This window comes from Podarcis bocagei, assembly GCF_964188305.1.
Source record: "Podarcis bocagei genome assembly, chromosome: 3".
NCBI lineage: Eukaryota > Metazoa > Chordata > Lepidosauria > Squamata > Lacertidae > Podarcis > Podarcis bocagei.
Window position 1 is genome coordinate 95,390,227 of NC_138127.1, and position 18,455 is coordinate 95,408,681.

General features: G+C 47.6%; 1 long non-coding RNA gene across 1 annotated transcript; it reads right to left on the reverse strand.

Annotated features, from left to right (window-relative positions):
- Positions 1–8,050: 8,050 nt before the first annotated feature.
- On the reverse strand, positions 8,051–9,591 carry LOC308583560. The gene is made up of 3 exons (XR_014006286.1): positions 9,457–9,591; positions 8,359–8,463; positions 8,051–8,088 (listed from the first exon to the last, which is right to left on the reverse strand). It is a non-coding gene; the product is annotated as an uncharacterized lncRNA (long non-coding RNA).
- Between the last annotated feature and the right edge of the window lie 8,864 nt (positions 9,592–18,455).

Sequence of the window (18,455 nt, forward strand, 5' to 3'; positions counted from 1 at the left end):
AAGTTACAGTCTCAATTCTCTATGTAGCTTTGTCCCAACAGTTAATTTTGAAGATACAACAGCTTCTCTAATCTCATTTTACTAGTAAATTGTCTTGAAATGTCAAAAGAGCCTTTAGGTGATAATAGCTCTGGTATATGCTGTTTGTTAGATGGATGGATGTGTATTTTTTGGTCTCAGAGGAGGAAAAATGTTGGTTCTTGCTTTAGGTCATATTGAGGCTCAAATACTAGCCAATATACCTTTCACATTTAGTCTGTCATTTTCAAGCTCATCTGATAGCTCAAACCCCATTTATTCCAACAGGATTCAGTTGTATTCTGGTATAGAAAAACATAACCCTTTCCAGATTTTTAAGGGTGACAAATGCATTTTGGAAAAGGGAAATGGATCTTGTCTCCAGCGCAGCATTCCAGAGGTCGAACTCTTCATTTTAAATCATTGGCTGAAGAGAACTGTGCACACCGTCACTTGTGAAGGGTGGTGCAACTGTGTTGCTTTGCATACTTGTTGGTTGGTGAGGCAGCGCGTACCTCCGCTTACTTAAGTGGATAGTTCAGTTTCTGTGTGGATCAGTGTGCTTTAAAGCAGGCTGTACTCATTTTTGCTATTTGTTTGCCCTTGAAAAGATGGTGTAAATCTATGTTTGATTATTGCCTATGTTTACAAGCCACAAAAGAATACACCTATTGTTGTTGTTTAGTTGTTTAGTTATGTCCGACTCTTCGTGACCCCATGGACCAGAGCACACCAGGCACTTCTGTCTTCCACAGCCTCCCGCAGTTTGGTCAAACTCATGCTGGTAGCTTCGAGAACACTATCCAACCATCTCGTCCTCTGTCGTCCCCTTCTCCTTGTGCCCTCCATCTTTCCCAACATCAGGGTCTTTTCCAGGGAGTCTTCTCTTCACATGAGGTGGCCAAAGTATTGGAGTCTCAGCTTCAGGATCTGTCCTTCCAGTGAGCACTCAGGACTAATTTCCTTAAGAATGGATAGGTTTGATCTTCTTAATACACCTATTAGTATCCTCCAAACTGAGAACTTTGGGTGGAATTCAACTCCATACTAAGGTGGTCATTCCATCAGCGCAAGCATTTCTACTTACCAGATAGAACGATCTCCCCTCTTTTCTCCCCACACACTGCTCTGGGGGTTCTCCTGACCCCCTGAGCAGATTTGAGGAAGGCATGAGGAGGGGAGGGGAGGGCAAAGTCCCATTGTGCTGGTCCAGGGCGGAGGTTACCGTGGGCCGAGGTCCAGGAGCTGAGTTGAGGGTCGGCAGACAGTCCTCCTCGGGCGAAGCGGGGTCCACAGCGAGAAGCCGGACAAGGACAGGAACTCTGGGGGAACAGGACTGGATGCTGGCCGAAACAGCTCTTCAACGACGTTGCTCCCGCAACCTGGGACCGGGCTGACTGGCCTTTATCTTCTCTGAGGCCAGGGGCGGTCCCGGCTCCCAGGAGACCCGCCTCTCCTGGCCTTAAGGTGAGCACTCCTCCTGGGAGAAACCAGTTTCCTTCGCCTCTCTGCCCTGAGCCTCTGCAGTTCAGGAGAGGCTGAAGGGTTACTGGAGCCAGGAGGAGACTCACCTGTAGGCACTGAGTCCTCAACCACCTCCGGAGCCGGAGTGGATTCACCTGGTGCCTGCTCCTGAGGATCCGGCACAGGTGCAGGCGCTTCATAATCAAGGCCCTGCCCCAGTTCAGCTGGCCCTGGAGGCGGGGACTCCTGTGCAGGCTGGGATTCCTCCGGTTCAGCCTCTGAATCGGATTCCCAGGCCATCACACCCATTGTGCTGATGGGACTCATTGCACTTGCTTCTGCTAATAGCAACTATCCTTCAGCTATCCTTAACCTAGTCACATCCAGGTGTACTTCAGAGCACAGTGTCCAGTTTTGAACACTAAAATATCAGAATTAGGTGGATGATAAGTTTATGGGTTATGTGGAAGTGTGAAAACACAAAACGCTACATTGATAAGAATTCAGCCATGACCATGCTGTTCCTAGAAACACTTCTCTTGAGAAAGTTGCACTGAGTCTTAACACTTTGATAGCCACAATAAAGCAAATTCATTTGATTGCAGGGTGAACTTAAATCCAAGCAAATGTGCATCTTTAAAATACTTTTGGCGAGTCAGACCAGACAGCAGCTGATGTCGGATTTTGGTTTAAATTTCTTCTTCAACCTAACTCTAAGGAACAAATGCTATTGAGAGAATTTTGCTTCTTAGTATCAAGAAACAACTAAACTAGAGTTCTGAATATCCTATGCCTTAAAAATATATGGAAGTCTCCTGTTGTGCTCAGAAGGTTTAGTTTCACATACTGCTGACTAAGCCCACCCCCAACATGCATAGTGGTCTCCCCCTTGTGTCTGCAACCCTGAGTCCTCCCATTAAGCCAGGAGTGGGAAACCTTGCTCAGGCCACATGTCAAAGGAGAGTAGGCTCAGAAGCCAAACTGGGTAGAGCAGTGAACTTAAATGTACTTTTATAGGGTAGGCCAGGGGTCCGCAACCCGCGGCTCTGGAGCCGCATGTGGCTCTTTTACACCTTTGCCACGGCTCCGGGCGCCTCTTCCCTCAAGGTGCAGGGAGCGAGGAAGAAGAGGAGGAGGGCGGCGGCAGGAAGGCGCGCCAGGGCGCAGCGGCGGTTCTCCCCTCAGGTGGACGCAGCTGCCACTGCCACCGCCGGCCACAAACAGGCGCGTCCACACGCAGGCGCACTCCCTTTCGCCGTCCACAGCCCGCCCGCCCTCAGGCCCCGTGTGCCGCGCGACATCGAGAGCCGCCCACCCAGGCCACGCTCTCCTCAGCCCCGCGCGCGAGGCACCTGAGGCGAGGGGGAGAGAGAGTGCGCGCGCTTGAGGGAAATGGAGGGGCGGGGTTTTTTTTTTGGTGTGTGTGTGTGGTGGCGGTGGTGCTTTGGGATCCTTTTCTGTGCCTTGCTTCTGAGTGGGCGCCAAGTTGAGGGAGAGCACCTGAGGTGAACCACAAAATGGGCCCGCCCTCCCTGTCAGTGACGAGGAGGGGGTCCAGAGGTAGCCAGCAGGTGCCGTGATGCAGCATCTCAGCCTCAGAGAGAGGCGGGGGAACACGAGAGCAATTGCAGAGGGAGGGGGGGCTGTTAGGCACCAAAATCCTGCATGCGGGATTTCCCCGTTCTCTCGTGCCTATGCAATTCCTGCCCTTCTCCCTTCCCCCTCGAGATTTGCTGCAGAGACAAGCAAATGAAGAAGAAAGGGAAGAGTATTAGCTGACATGTCCCCGGATCCCATGGAAAGTACCACAGATTCCTTTGCTTACCAGCTCTTTTTATTTTAAGTTGGCTTCAAACCTGTAATTGTGTAGGTGTATGTATGTATACATATACACACATAAATATTCATATCTCTTCCTTCTCACCTTCCTTTCACCCAGTTTTTCTGGCACTGGTTTATAAGTGCTGCTATGTAGAAATGATGAGAAAGTTGCACCAGCAGAAGGAATGGATATGTGCTGTTAGTAAAAAGAGAGGGAGTTGAACTGCAGGGAGGCACAGACACTTTTCTATGTATTAATTTGTATAATGCCCTCTATGCACATGGTGCTTTGCAAAAAATGGATTTGAGAGGTACTATACCCCTCTTTGCTATCTGAAATAGACTCAGGGAAAAGAGAGAGAATGGGGGAAGGGGAAGAATGTGTGGTTATTTACATTTGGCTTGTTTTGTGGCTCCCAGTTTTTTTTCCCTTCGGAAACGGGTCTAAGTGGCTCTTTTTGTCTTAAAGGTTGCAGGCCCCTGGGGTAGGCTAATATCTGCTCACCCTCTCTATGAAGCTGCTGGGAGAGATCATCAGGGGGTTTGGGCAGATGATATGCAGATGATACCCAGCTCTACCTCTCTTTTAAATCAGAACCAGTGAAGGCGGTGAAGGTCTTGTGTAAGTGCCTGGAGGCGGTTGGAGGATGGATGGCAGCTAACAGATTGAGGTTGAATCCTGACAAGACAGAAGTACTGTTTTGGGGGAACGGGGTGGGTGGGTGTGGGGGACTCCCTGGTCCTGAATGGGGCAACTATGCCCCTGAAGGACCAGGTGCGCAGCCTGGGAGTCATTTTGGACTCACAGCTGTCCATGGAGGTGCAGGTCAATTCTGTGTCCAGGGCAGCTGTCTACCAGCTCCATCTGGTACACAAGCTGAGACCCTACCTGCCTGCACACTGTCTTGCCAGAGTGGTGAATGCTCTGGTTATCTCCTGCTTGGACTACTGCAATGCGCTCTACGTTGGGATACCTTTAAAGGTGAACTGGAAACTGCAACTAATCCAGAATGTGGCAGCTAGACTGATGACTGGGAGTGGCCACCGAGACCATATAACACTGGTCTTGAAAGACCTACATTGGCTTCTAGTACTTTTCTGAGCACAATTTCAAGTGTTGGTGCTGACCTTTAAAGCCCTAAACGGCCTCGGCCCAGTATACCTGAAGGAGCGTCTCCACCCCCATCGTTCTGCCCAGACACTGAGGTCCAACTCTGAGGGCCTTCTGGCAGTTCCCTCCCTGCAAGAAGTCAGGTTACAGGGAAGCAGGCCCAGTATACCTGAAGGAGCGTCTCCACCCCCATCGTTCTGCCCAGACACTGAGGTCCAACTCTGAGGGCCTTCTGGCAGTTCCCTCCCTGCAAGATGTCAGGTTACGGGGAAGCAGGAAGAGGGCCTTCTTGGAAGTGGCGCCCGCCCTGTGGAACACCCTTCCACCAGATGTCAAGGAAATAAACAACTATCCGACTTTTAGAAGACATCTGAAGGTAGCCCTGTTTAGAGAAGTTTTTAATGTTTGAAGCTTTATTCTGTTTTTTAATGTTCTGTTGAAAGCTGCCCAGAAGAAGGGTGTTGAAGGCTGCAGAAGAAATAATTTATCATCATCATCATCATCTAGGCCCCATTCAGGCAAACAAAAGCCATTCATTGAATTCATGACACATTCTAGTCATGTCAAACACTTGAGGATGCAAAGCATTGGCAGTGAGGTGATGCCTGGGGAGAGTCCTGAGGGCCAGATGGAGAGGTCTGGAGGCCACATTTAGCCCCAGACCTGAAGTTCCCTACCTCTGCCCTAGAAATGTGAGAACTATTACTCTTTTAGATGAAAGTGGAGATTTCCTTTCCTTTCCATTTCATTTATTAAACTTGCCAGTCTCGTTGCCCAAAGGTCTCCAAGTGACTTACATTAAGTGTGTACACACACACACACACACACACACACACACACACACACACTACCATAAGGAGGAAATGCATTAACATATCATCTAACATAATGCATATGAAAAATCAAAAACAGCATACCTGCCATAAATAATAAGAAACAGCATTAGGATTCTTAGAATGAGAGTCTTACACCTCACATAAAACCATTTTTAGGAATTGTTCTGATAAATGTGTGTGCAAAGGCATTGTGCTGCAGTGGCACAAAGGGAAGAATGAGCAAGGCCTTTGGGTAGTGCAGCTCTGGTACTGAGACTGTTGCACAGCCTTGGATTCCAGCAGAAATTGGGCATGGCTCTCTCATCTGCCCCGCCTACAACCTGCTTCTAGCTTCTAGCTCACACATCTGGCCCTTGTCCTTCTCACCAACAGCCAGGTGAGGGAGGAGGAGCACCCATTTGTTCCCTGCCGCAGAGCCACTTCCTTCGTTACCTTAATGACCCATACTTGGGGGCCATTATGGCCCTTGCTGGATCCAGGAAGGGACTCAAACATACAGCCTGAGATAGGAGCTAACGGAAGCAACGCCCCTCCTGTATCTGTACTTCTGGAGCAAGAAGGAACGAGAAAGTATCTTCAGCCTCATCTGAAATTCAGACTCCACATTTGAGCTTCCAGAAGCAGGCTTTCCAGCAATCTGGGTTTATCAAAATCTAATTCACCGCTATTTGTTGATGCAATGATTGCTAAACACTTGCTGTCTGCTGATTGACAAAGCTGGCACAATGAACGCCTGCCATTGACATCTGCAATTCCATGATTGCATGTTTTCATTCAGCCCTAGATATATAAAGACTATAATCTTTCTGTTCCGGTTTATTGTTGCACTGCATACAGTATGACACTGACAAGCTTCAGTATGTAAACTCAGGACTGCAGAAAGGAAAAAAAAAGATATGCAGACTGAAATAAATAAGAAATTAACTAAAGCTATAGTTCATAGAATCATAGAATCATAGAGTTGGAATAGACCACAAGGGCCATCGAGTCCAACCCCCTGCCAAGCAGGAAACACCATCAGAGCACTCCTGACATATGGTTGTCAAGCCTCTGCTTAAAGACCTCCAAAGTAGGAGACTCCACCACACTCCTTGGCAGCAAATTCCACTGTCGAACAGCTCTTACTGTCAGGAAGTTCTTCCTAATGTTTAAGTGGAATCTTCTTTCTTGTAGTTTGGATCCATTGCTCCGTGTCCGCTTCTCTGGAGCAGCAGAAAACAACCTTTCTTCCTCCTCTATATGACATCCTTTTATATATTTGAACATGGCTATCATATCACCCCTTAACCTCCTCTTCTCCAGGCTAAACATGCCCAGCTCCCTTAGCCGTTCCTCATAAGGCATCGTTTCCAGGCCTTTGACCATTTTGGTTGCCCTCCTCTGGACACACTCCAGTTTGTCAGTGTCCTTCTTGAATTGTGGTGCCCAGAACTGGACACAGTACTCCAGGTGAGGTCTGACTAGAGCAGAATACAGTGGCACTATTACTTCCCTTGATCTAGATGCTATACTCCTATTGATGCAGCCCAGAATTGCATTGGCTTTTTTAGCTGCCGCGTCACACTGTTGGCTCATGTCAAGTTTGTGGTCAACCAAGACTCCTAGATCCTTTTCACATGTACTGCTCTCAAGCCAGGTGCCACCCATCTTGTAATTGTGCCTCTCATTTTTTTTTGCCCAAGTGCAATACTTTACATTTCTCCCTGTTAAAGTTCATCTTGTTTGTTTTGGCCCAGTTCTCTAATCTGTCAAGGTCATTTTGAAGTGTGATCCTGTCCTCTAGTTGTGTGGAAGCTGGCCGTGCTGGATGCGTGCAACTGATATTTGAACATCCTTATGGATATAATAGTATCTATCTGCTCCAAATGCTGAGCTGCAGTCAATGTGAGGGAGTTTAATGTGCCAATCATAGTTCTCTGCATTTTATCCTCACAACAACCCTGTGAGGTAGGTGAGACTGAGAGTGGGTGCTTGGCCCAAGGTCACCCAGCAAGGCTCAGTGGTTTGCACTCATTTAATCATTGACAGTGGGCACAAATGAAAGAGATTGGCAGACACATTTAAATGCCAAGGGGGGGGGGTCTTCTCTCTCCTCTGCTCCCACATCCTTAGCCCTGGCATTACTGTTGGCAAGGGTACATTGTGGGTGCTCACACAAGTGTCAGTAATCCCACATCACAGTCTTGTGACCATGCCACCCTGCTGTCTTGAGACTATTACACTCTATTCATTCCAACAGAAATGCTGCCAGAGGCAGTGGCTTCCGGGGAGGCATCGTAGCAGGTCAGCCGCATCTGTTGGGACGCTGTCAACAGATGTAATTAAGTGGTGATTATAGATAGACTAGCAAATTATCTCTGAAGAAGAGAGGTAACATTGGGATAAACTTCCAAATGCTCTGGAAGGGTTGCACTCTGCTGTGGGATCGAGAAATCCTCAAGGAGAGGTGAGTGACAGCGAGTGGGAGAAATTGCAATTTCGTCCAAGCACCACTTAAGAGCTCTGGAGATTCTTTCAGCATGAAAACATACATAATTGCAATGTAACAAAAGTCATAAAAAATACACAACCAAATTGAACAATTTCCACATACAAAAAAATCAATATCAGTAACAACAACAGCACCCCTGAGCAATATCCCAGCCCAAGAGTCTGCTGAGCAGCCTCATCTTCTGCAGTCAGGGTCCTGCCCTTCCAGGTCAGATGGAAAAGGCAAGGCAGTGAGCAGGTCATCCTAGCATACATTAAAACTTTGTTCCTTTATCATCTTCCTTGCCAGCTATTTGCTCTCCGAAACTATTTTTTTCTGCAGTCATCCCTGGTTTCACACCGTACTGCCTAAGAAAAACATTCAGAAAAATTAGTTGCTCTATAATAGAGCTGCAAGACTATTCAGTGGTCAAAACCTTTTGCTTTGATACTGTGCAACCTTCATTGGTTGCCAATTTGTGCCCAGGCTTAGCTGAAATGGCTGATTTTAACTGTTAAGGCCCTAAAAATTATGGGCCTGGGCTGAGATATCTTAAGGACCATCTCCACCCATGTATACTTTAATGAGTTTTACTATCGTATTTCTCCAGAAAGGATTATCACTCTGGTCTGTCTTACCTGGATAGAGTTTTGGACTTGAAGAAACGAGTGTTAATAGCATTGGGATGCTGCGATGATGTGTTTCCATGGGAACTAATGGTTGAACTATCTTCATTAAATCAGCTGAATAGGGCAAAAACAGACCTCTCAGCACACCTCGAGATTTGTTTTATTTATAATTGCAATTTATATCCTGTCCTTCTTCCCAGAGCCATCCACAACAGAGGAATAACCCATGAATAATGCTATGGGTTAGTGGGGGGAGAGGGATCCCACAGATTCCTGGGTGTCAGATTTCCCCCTCTAGATTCTTGGGTGCTGGGGGTTAATCACAGCTGACAGTTTGAGCTTGGATTTTTTTGCCAGACAAAAGGGCAGAGGGAGATGGTGGTCTTGCAAAAGCCATCTGCAAGACAAAAGCCCCTACTGGACATGGTGTTGCACAGGAAAAAAAACCCCTGTCCTTTTACACAGAGATTTTTTTTGGAAGGTGTTTTGAGAACAAAGAGGATGTGCAGCAGGACTCTATGCATACTGGCTGGGAGAGGCTATGCCAAGAGGCACAACTGGCTGCTGCTGCTGCTGGACCCAAGCTTGTTGAAGCTATGAGAGGAGTCCTGGTGAACTATGGCACCCCGTGCAAGGGATTTCTACAGGTGAGGTGCCACCACTGAGAAGACCCAAACATTAAAATGCAGTGGAAACTCAATCAAAAATTTTTTTTGGGGGGGGATAAAAACGTCAAGTCTTCACCAAGGCTAACTATCCAGACTGGTCCAACATGGGCCAGAAAAAAGCCAGGGAAGTCCCCAGATAGGAGTTCCAACACAGAAGGAGAAAGGAAAAAGGAAAAATCCCTCCTGTCTCCTTCCCAGAACAGGGCATGCGCTAACTAGGCTTTGGGAAGGAGGCAGGAAGATGCCCTCTCGGCTTGGCACCCTGAGCAGGGGAACTAGTCATGTTGCCTTAAATCTGCCTCTGACAGTGTTTTGGCTGCTGTATTCCAGAAACAGTAATAGCTGACGAATCAGCCATAACTGGTTTTAGAAACGCTTTATGTTTTTAAATTTTTTTTACTTAAAAATATATATATATTTATTTTATTACATTTCATACCTGCCCTTCCCCACAAGGTCTCAGGGTGGGCTACAATGATAAATAAGACCACTGAAACAGTTGCAACCATAAATGGAAAATGTTTAAATTGCATTGTTTTGCTGCTTAGCTTTTTGCTGCCCTGGGCTCCTTAGTGAGGCAGGCTGGGGTGGGAAACAAGCAGATGAATACTAGCTGAAAAGGGCACTCCTTGTCACAGACACCACCTAGGCATTGCTGTGTCACAAAGGTGTGTGTTTTTTTTCTGAGGCTCTCTTTGTTTGCTGTGCTGTTGGACAGAGCAATCCGTGGAGGTTGGGCCAGGAAGGGGATTGTCTATGGTGAAGGAGCCAACATTTCCCCAGCCCTGACAGGCCTAGTGTGGTGGCTCTCTGTTCCCCTTTTGATTCCCCATTTTTCTGTTTAGAATTCCCCTCCTTTTCTTTCCAATCAAGACTGGCCCTACTATTAGGCAAAGGGATCAGACGGCAGATTCTGAGAGGTGGGAGCGGACAGAGCTGTGTGCACCACTACCTCCTCTGCCCTGAGTTCCCTGAGCTAGTCTGTGGTCCCCAAGCACAGCGGAGGACACACTGTCCCATTGCCAAGCAAGATTCAACCACCATTCTGGTGGACTTTTGTACATGGATTCAGGGAGTGGTCATCGTGTCCTTTGCTTCGGGCAGGACAATGGCTTGGGCGAGTTCTGCTGCCAACCATAGGAGAAATACCACTGTGCCTGTCTGGGAAAGGAATAATAATAATAATAATAATAATAATAATAATAATAATAATTTATACCCCACCCATCTGGCTGGGCTTCTCCAGCCACTCTGGGTGGCTTCCAACAAAATACAATAATGCATCAAACATTAAAAGCTTCCCTAAACAGGGCTGCCTTCAGATGTCTTCAAAAAGTCTGGTAGTTGTTCTCTTTGACATCTGGTGGGAGGGAGTTCCACAGGGTGGGCACCACTGCTGAGAAGGCCCTCTGCCTGGTTCCCTGTAACTTGGCTTCTCGCAGTGAGGGAACCGCCAGAAGGCCCTCGGCGCTGGACCTCAGTGTCCGGGCAGAATGATGGGGGTGGAGACGCTCCTTCAGATATACTGGACCAAGGCCGTTCAGGGCTTTAAAGGTCAGCACCAACACTTTGAATTGTGCTCAGAAATGTACTGGGAGCTATGGATGCTATGGATTTGGAATCACCCCATATCCCCCCCCCTTTAGCTCTTGAGCTTCTGCTGGGGCATTTGTAGCTAGGGGCTGTCCTATCACCAACAAAGGGAGGACCTTCACAATGAAGGTCATAGAATCATAGAATTGGAAGGGACCACGTGGGTCATCTAGCTCCAGTTCCTGTAACGCAGGAATCTCCCCCCCCCCCATGTGGGACTTGAACTCTGAGACTCATGTCCTACCAACTGAACTATCTCAGAGAAAGGCCTGTAGTACCACACAGCCCTTGGGATGTCCTTCCCAGGGATCACTGGTCTGCACCCTTTCATGTGCTTAATCTGTTATAACCTGCCTGGGCTTTATTGTATTAGAAAAACAGCAAATTAGTGAATGTATGTGAATGAATGAATGAATGAATGAATGAATGAATGAATCAATTTATTTCGGTCACTGACCAGAGTGTGAATAAATCTGCCAGGAAATGGCAAGCAGCATTTTTGTTTAGACTTTGGGCACAGGGAAGCAATCTTTTGGCAGAAAACTGAATAAGGATGAGACTAGGGATGTTGGTTGCCATATCTCTTTTGCAAAGTGGCATAAAGTCGGGATTTGGCCGTCGGAAACAGTGTCCGGGTGGAAATCGCCAAAACGTCTGGGGAAATCCGAACGTATGGCAACCCTTGTTGGCAGTGCCGTTTTGGGCAATTTTCCTTAAAAATAGCTCAAAAACTTTTTTTTTTGAGATTTTGCTGAAAAACTCGACAGCTTTGGTCAAAAAACGCCCCCTTTGTGTCCGGGTTTTCACTTTTTGAAATATGGCCAACCCTACATTTGCAAAGAGATTGGGGTGGGATTATATGCCTTTGTGATTATTTACATCATGCAGTTTATGTGGGCCTGAGGATCCAGTCTTGAAGATTTGCTGGGGAAAACGTTGGGCAAGGAAGACCCATCCACCTTTCTCACTCTCCAAATCTTGTTCGCTTCCCAGCACAGAGCTGGTATCCAGGGCCCCCAGACTGGTGCGTGATTTGCCAAAATGTAGATCACCTCTTGGAATATATAGGCCAGGCTCCCTGTAAGGATTAAATGAAAAACGACACTAATAAAAAAAATTGTGCTTTTTGAGCAATACTCGCTTAAAACAGAAGAGGGCATTAGTTAGCTATCATGAATGGATCTTTTTTTAAAAACCAAGAAAAAACCCCAGATCACAGCTCTTAGAAGCAGTTAAATCTTTTTTAGAAAAATCTGGTGTTAAATATAAATCATCATTAGCTATCAAGCCGAGTGAAAAGTATAAATAATTAAAAGTGAGCAGTTCTTGTAGATCGTAAATGTCGAAAGCATGCCCCTTCCATTTTAAGTTCATCCTCATGGTTATGTAAAGGACAATTTAAAAATTGCTTATGATGAAATGAGTTGGCACAAACCGCTGCCTGATCTCTGGCTTTGCCATGCTCTTACTAGTCACCTTCACATCATAACAGTTGTTGGCGTCTGTCTGTCTCGGGAGACAATGGAGGACTGAGCCTTTGGGGGTGACGTCAAACTGTTGGAGACTTACAGCACCTGCTGTGGCTGTAGAGATCGATACAGGAGAGACATGTTTTGTTGCAGCCGGAGCAGATGAAGGCATCCATTTGGTTATGCTGCTGCAGATGCACCATGGCGTTTATTCTCTCTGTGCTCTTCCCAGCAGTTATTCCCTCTCTGGTCACTGCTATGGATGTACAACCTATCTATCTCCAGGCACCACGTTTGCAGACATATTTGCAATGCACATCCTTGGGATTCTTGCCATCTTCCATTCTGTGGACGCGGCAAAGCCAGTGTAGATGTCACTGAGAAAGCAGTGTGAAGATGGGTTTGGGAGAGCACATCTTTGAGACTGTCCTGATGCCCCAAATCTCCCTGATGTAGCACATGTAGAAGGCATTGAGGGGTTGCTCCTGGTGGTTTCAATAAAGCAGCAAGCGTGGTAGACCTTCATCTTGGGATTGGTCCTTAGCATCACATTCTCCCACACCTTTTTTTTTTTTGCAGAGGTGGGCCACTGCGGTAGCAGCCTTGCCAATATGCTTGTCCAGCTCACCATTGATGGGGAGATTGCTGGTTATGGTGGGACCCACTTCAGCCATGTGGTTAGCAATGCTGATGCATGGAGTGCTGGATACGTCCTGACCAAGGATGCTGGGTCTTCATCAGGCCGGTGGAAGGCAGAAATTGCTGCAGGATTGGGCAAAATGGTTGATGTGTTTATTGGCGGCTCTGTTGCAGACGGAAGGGAATTCCTCCCTGCGAATCTCATGCCACGAATACGTGGTTATCTGGGATGCCCTCCTTGCTGGAAAAAGGTGTAGTTCTTCTCTCTGAGGCAGTCATTTGAAGTGAGCCTGGTCCCTTGTAGAGTTAATGCTCCTGTACAGTTAGTGCGCAGTTAATACACATGCAAAGAACATCACTTCTCCCAAAGAACCCTGGGGACGATGGTTTGTTAAGCACACTGGGAGAGGAACGGGGGGTGGAGCGCAGTGCCCCCATCACCATTGGGGAGGGAGGTATCATTGTGACTGCCCCCTGGACATGTGCTGCGCACTCCCACTGCACCGGGCACACGCCCCCGTGGGCACTGCGCCACCCTCCTGGGGCGCACGCCAGCCACCCCCACCCCACCTGCTCTCTGCCCCTCAGTGCCGGAGCATGCAGCTTCGCCACTGGTTAAGCATGCTGGCAATTGCAGCTCTGTGGGGGTAAACTGCAGTTCTCAGAATTGTTTGGTAGATGCCCTGTGCTTTAAATATATGGTGTGGGTTGTTTGAAGGAAGATTAGGACCACATCAGGATCAGTGCTCAATAAACAGGTCATCCGGAAGCAGCCATGGTCTCATTCCAGCCCAGAAGGATACCAAGTCCAGTGGTACCTCTGGTTATGTACTGAATTCGTTCCGGAGGTCCGTTCTTAACCTGAAACTGTTCTTAACCTGAAGCACCACTTTAGCTAATGGGGCCTCCTGCTGCTGCCGCGCCGCCGGAGCACGATTTCCGTTCTCATCCTGAAGCAAAGTTCTTAACCCGAGGTACTATTTCTGGGTTAGCGGAGTCTGTAACCTGAAGCGTATGTAACCCGAGGTACCACTGTATTGAAAGCCACTGAGATCTGGAAGAATCCTCAGAGATCCACCCAGGGGTGCTGCTAGACTCCTAAAGGATGCAGCGACCAGGGCCCTGACCCTCGGACATTTTTAGAAGATTCTGACAGTTTTACAGAACACTTAATTGCATCTTCCCTAAGCAACGTACGTAACTGAATACAATAAAAATATCAGCATCACCCAGAAGCGCCTGAAGCTGCGCTGCTATTGCATATTTGACTCCCTAGCTCCCCAACGGTGCATTGGAGACTGTAGGCTTCTGTCAGCTTGTAAAAGCAAGCCGGTCGTTTCCTTGGCACGCTTTCTGCCAAAACACCGTTTGCTGCATTTGGGGGGCTTTGTCAGATCCCAGAGGCTGGGGTTCCTCGCAATTGCATTCCGTTTTCATAGGGCACGAGGCGCTCATTTGGAGGAGAAGCGCATCCTGGTGGCCGCGTGCGCCTTCCCCGATGGCTCCCGGAGAGAGCCTTCTAACGAACCCCCGAGCTCCTCAATTGGGTTTCAATAGCTCTGCATGCAAAACTGCCTGGCGCTGATGGGGGAAGGACGTGCACGGCTGAACGAGCCGGCGCCATCGAACCCGGAGTGTTGACAGTGCCATTAAGCATATTTGGTTGGGATGCAGAACTGCTTTAGGAGAAAATTGCCTTTGCTCTTTGTCTCATTTGTGAGGCTCCGGTTTACCATATTATTATGGAAGCTGCTGCCTTTCTGGTACGTGGAGGTGTTAGCCTGGCTCTGTAATTATGGGACTGTCAGAGTTTTCATTAAAATCCCTTCTTTTTAAAAGGATGCGTAACTCAGCTTAAATCAACAACTCAACACGGGCTTTGCGCAGAAGATGCGCGCTGCCCACTGTAGCAGGCAGATGGCGCCGTCGCACCTACGGTTGCAAGAAGGAGCTGGATCGATTCGCACTCGTGCTATTGGGATATGCCATGTGAAGAGCCAAACATCTTTCTATTATTATTTTTAACTTGATTGCTTCTCGGTAATGAGCCCTGAAAGCACGCGAGCTTTGCGCAAATATATTTCACTCCCTACTGCGAATGCACCAACAGCCCCACTGAATCAGACAAAAGGGCTATTTACTTCAGCATCCTGTTTTCTACAGTGACCTGTCCAGATAATAATGAGAATTCATTTTGTTTTGGTGACACCCTTCCTCTCGGTCAGGAGCCCAGAGCCGGCCCACCCATGAGGCAAGGTGAGGTGACCGGCTCAGGCGGCAAGATCCACACAGGCAGCAGAACCCAATGTCGATCTTTATTCCTCCCATCGTTCCTGATGTTCCTGAATTTCACCCACCCCTTCTTCCCTGGCAGGGAGGGGGGGGGTGCCATTTTGTGGTTCTCCTCAGGTGCCCAAATGTCTTAGGAAGGTCCTGGTGCTGCACAACACCATTACGATACAGTTAGACCCAAACATTAGGTTAAAATCTACCTACATGCAGCAGAGCCTAACTTCAAAACTGACATTACCCTCTTACAATGGCTGGGTGAAGAACTATGTATTTAGAGTGGATTATAATAATAATAATAATAATAATTTATTATTTATTCCCCGCCCATCTGGCTGGGTTTCCCCAGCCACTCTGGGCGGCTTCCAACTGAATATTAAAAACAGTACAGCTTCAAACATTAAAAACTTCCCTAAAGAGGGCTGTCTTCAGATGCCTTTTAAAAGTAAAATAGTTGTCTATTGCCTTGACATCTGCTGGGAGGGCGTTCCACAGGGCAGGCGCCACTACCGAGAAGGCCCTCTGCCTGGTTCCCTGTAACCTTACTTCTCGCAATGAGGGAACCGCCAGAAGGCCCTCGGTGCTGGATCTCAGTGTCCGGGCTGAACGATGGGGGTGGAGACGCTCCTTCAGGTTGTGATTGTGAAATGCTGCCAGCGAGGGGAACAATGTACTTCCTCAAGGAGGGAATTCCACAACTGAGGGGCCAGTGCCAAGAAGGCCCCGCCTCAGATGTCTCTGAGAAGCTCAGATTGTGTGTTTTATAGGGAAAGCCCATCAAAACATGACTTTCCAAACAATATTTGCCATAGAGGCAACCCGATTGCTGCTGGCATTATTTTCACAGGCATTGCGGATATTTGTTTCAAACATACACACAACCTCTCAGCCAACTTTACCTCTTCTAGGTGATCAGATGAATGAGAACTTGGAACTGGTGCCGAGGTAGTTGGAGAAGAACCAAACTGTCTGCTGGCTGACCTGTATGCCCTTCCTCATTTTTTTGTTCAGAATTCCATGTATGTTTCCCCCCTCAAATCTGCACACAACCCAGTTCTGACAGTGAGCTACTTGTCTACATGCAGGGCCCGAAAAATGAACACTATCACTGTCCTTAGGTGATTCAGCCCTCCCCACCCTGTTCATAATCCTCTTCAACAGCTTGGATTCAGAACTGGCTGAAACTGGCATCGCCAACTTTATGAAACAGCCCATGTAGCAACAGGCAGTCTGGCCTGCAGTAATTAACAGGCGATCTTTTCTTCGCAGCCTGGCAAGAACTTTAATTCTCCTGTGCCTTTAAGATATTTCAAGACTTCTGCAATTTCCTAGACCTTTTAAACTCACCGTGTGAGTTTTTAGCTATGTCTTATTTATTATTGAGTGACTTGGTTTTATCTGCCTGTTGTTGGCTGCTTTTTATTGACTAATTATATTGTTTTTATATGGCTTGCTAAGCCAGACCGAGAGCATTTTATGCGGAAGGTGCAGGAAACGCATTTGGGGAAGGGCTGTCACTCCGGGGGCAGAGTGCCTTGCATGCAGATGTTCTGGCCCTGGCATTTCCAGGAAGGAGAGACCCCTTTCTTAAATCCTGGAGAGCTGTTGCCAATTATTGTAGGCAGTTCTGAGCTATATTTCTCCCTCCCAATAAAGCTTTCCTGGAGCTTGACTCTAAGATTCGTCTGCATTAGTGCTGTGTGTTGCATCCCTGGGCAAGGGATGGCCAAGGAGGCATGTTCCATGCCTTCTCCAGGCCACGTGGCAGAGGGGTTGCCAAAGATACCAGCTCACAACTGATCTGTACATCAGGTGTTATTCCAGAACAGCTGCCTCACAATATCCACTTTTACCGCAGGCCCAGATTCCTCCCAATACCAGGTCCTTCAACAAACTTCTCCTTCCTGGGGGGTGCTTCAGCACAGCTCTTTCTTCCCAGTGCACAAGCATCCTATTTCTCAGTCTGGTCTCCTCAGGAGTAACTCCCAGGGATGGTCAGTTCCTCCCACAGTTGCCTCAGATTTCCTCTCCTGCCACGCCCTGTGTGTCCCTGTCTCAATGGGGCCTCATTCCTGCTCTCTTTGACTTTTTATTTCCTCCTCGTCTTCAAGGACCTCCTCTTTCCATATGAACCTACCCAGACCCTGAGATCATCTTCTGAGGCCCTTCTTTGTGCACCTCCTCCAAGAGAGGCCTGGAGGATAGCAAGAGGAGAGCAGGCCTTTTCTGCAATGGCTCCCCATTTGTGAAATGCTCTCCCTAGGGAGGCCCGCCTGGCGCCTTCCCTATACACCTTTAGGCACCAGACGAAAACATTCCTCTTTAACAAGGCCTTTGGTTGATCGACATCCAATGCCCTGTTAAAAAGTGTTGGGGGGAAGGATTGTTGGGTTGTTTTTGTTTTATTTTGATTGTATGTTTTGTGTTTGTATATTGTGATTTTATTCTGTAACCACCCTGAGACCCGCGGGGATAGGGAAGTATACAAATTTAATAAATAATAATAACAATTCTGCCTCGGCAGCTGGGCTCCTTCTTTGCCACCAGGCCACCAGGGGAGAGCCTCCTGGATTTTTTGCCCCCCAGTTGGAGTCCCCAGACAATGCCCAAATGTGGTCTCCTCAGGAGTCATTGCCTGGTTGGTGCCTGTTGGTATGGCTAGTGGATTACTAGGGAAGTTTTTAATGTTTGATCTTTTATCACATTATTATTATTATTATTATTATTATTATTATTATTCTGTTGGGAGCTGCCCAGAGAGGCTGGGGAAACCCAGCCAGATGGGTAGGGTATAAATAAATTAATAATAATAATAATAATAATAATAATAATAATAATAATAATTCTTCCATCAGGCTGCCTCAGTAGGAGAGATGGAAACAGGATTCATTCCATTAGCTTTGCTGGAAGACAAGCCCCATGGGGCTCCTTCTGCCCCGCCCCCCGGGCTCTTTTCTGTTCCAGTTGGCCATATTAAAAAACTACTACAATGGTACCTCGGGTTAAGAACTTAATTCGTTCTGGAGGTCTGTTCTTAACCTGAAACTGTTCTTAACCTGACGCACCACTTTAGCTAATGGGGCCTCCCACTGCTGCCACGCCGCCGGAGCATGATTTCTGTTCTTATTCTGAAGCAAAGGTCTTAACCCGAGATACTATTTCTGGGTTAGCAGAGTCTGTAACCTGAAGCATTTGTAACCCAAGGTAAAGGTAAAGGGACCCCTGACCATTAGGTCCAGTTGTGGCTGACTGTTATTATTATTAAAGGCTGTCACAGAATTATAGAATTATAGAGCTGGAAGTGGCCCCTGGGTCATCTAGTCCAACCCCCTGCAGGAATCTTTTGTTCAACATGGGACTCGAACCCACATCCCTGAGATGAAGAATCTCAGGCTTTACTGACCCAGCTAGGTCGGCGCCACCAAAGGAGGCTGGCGAGCCCTGGCAG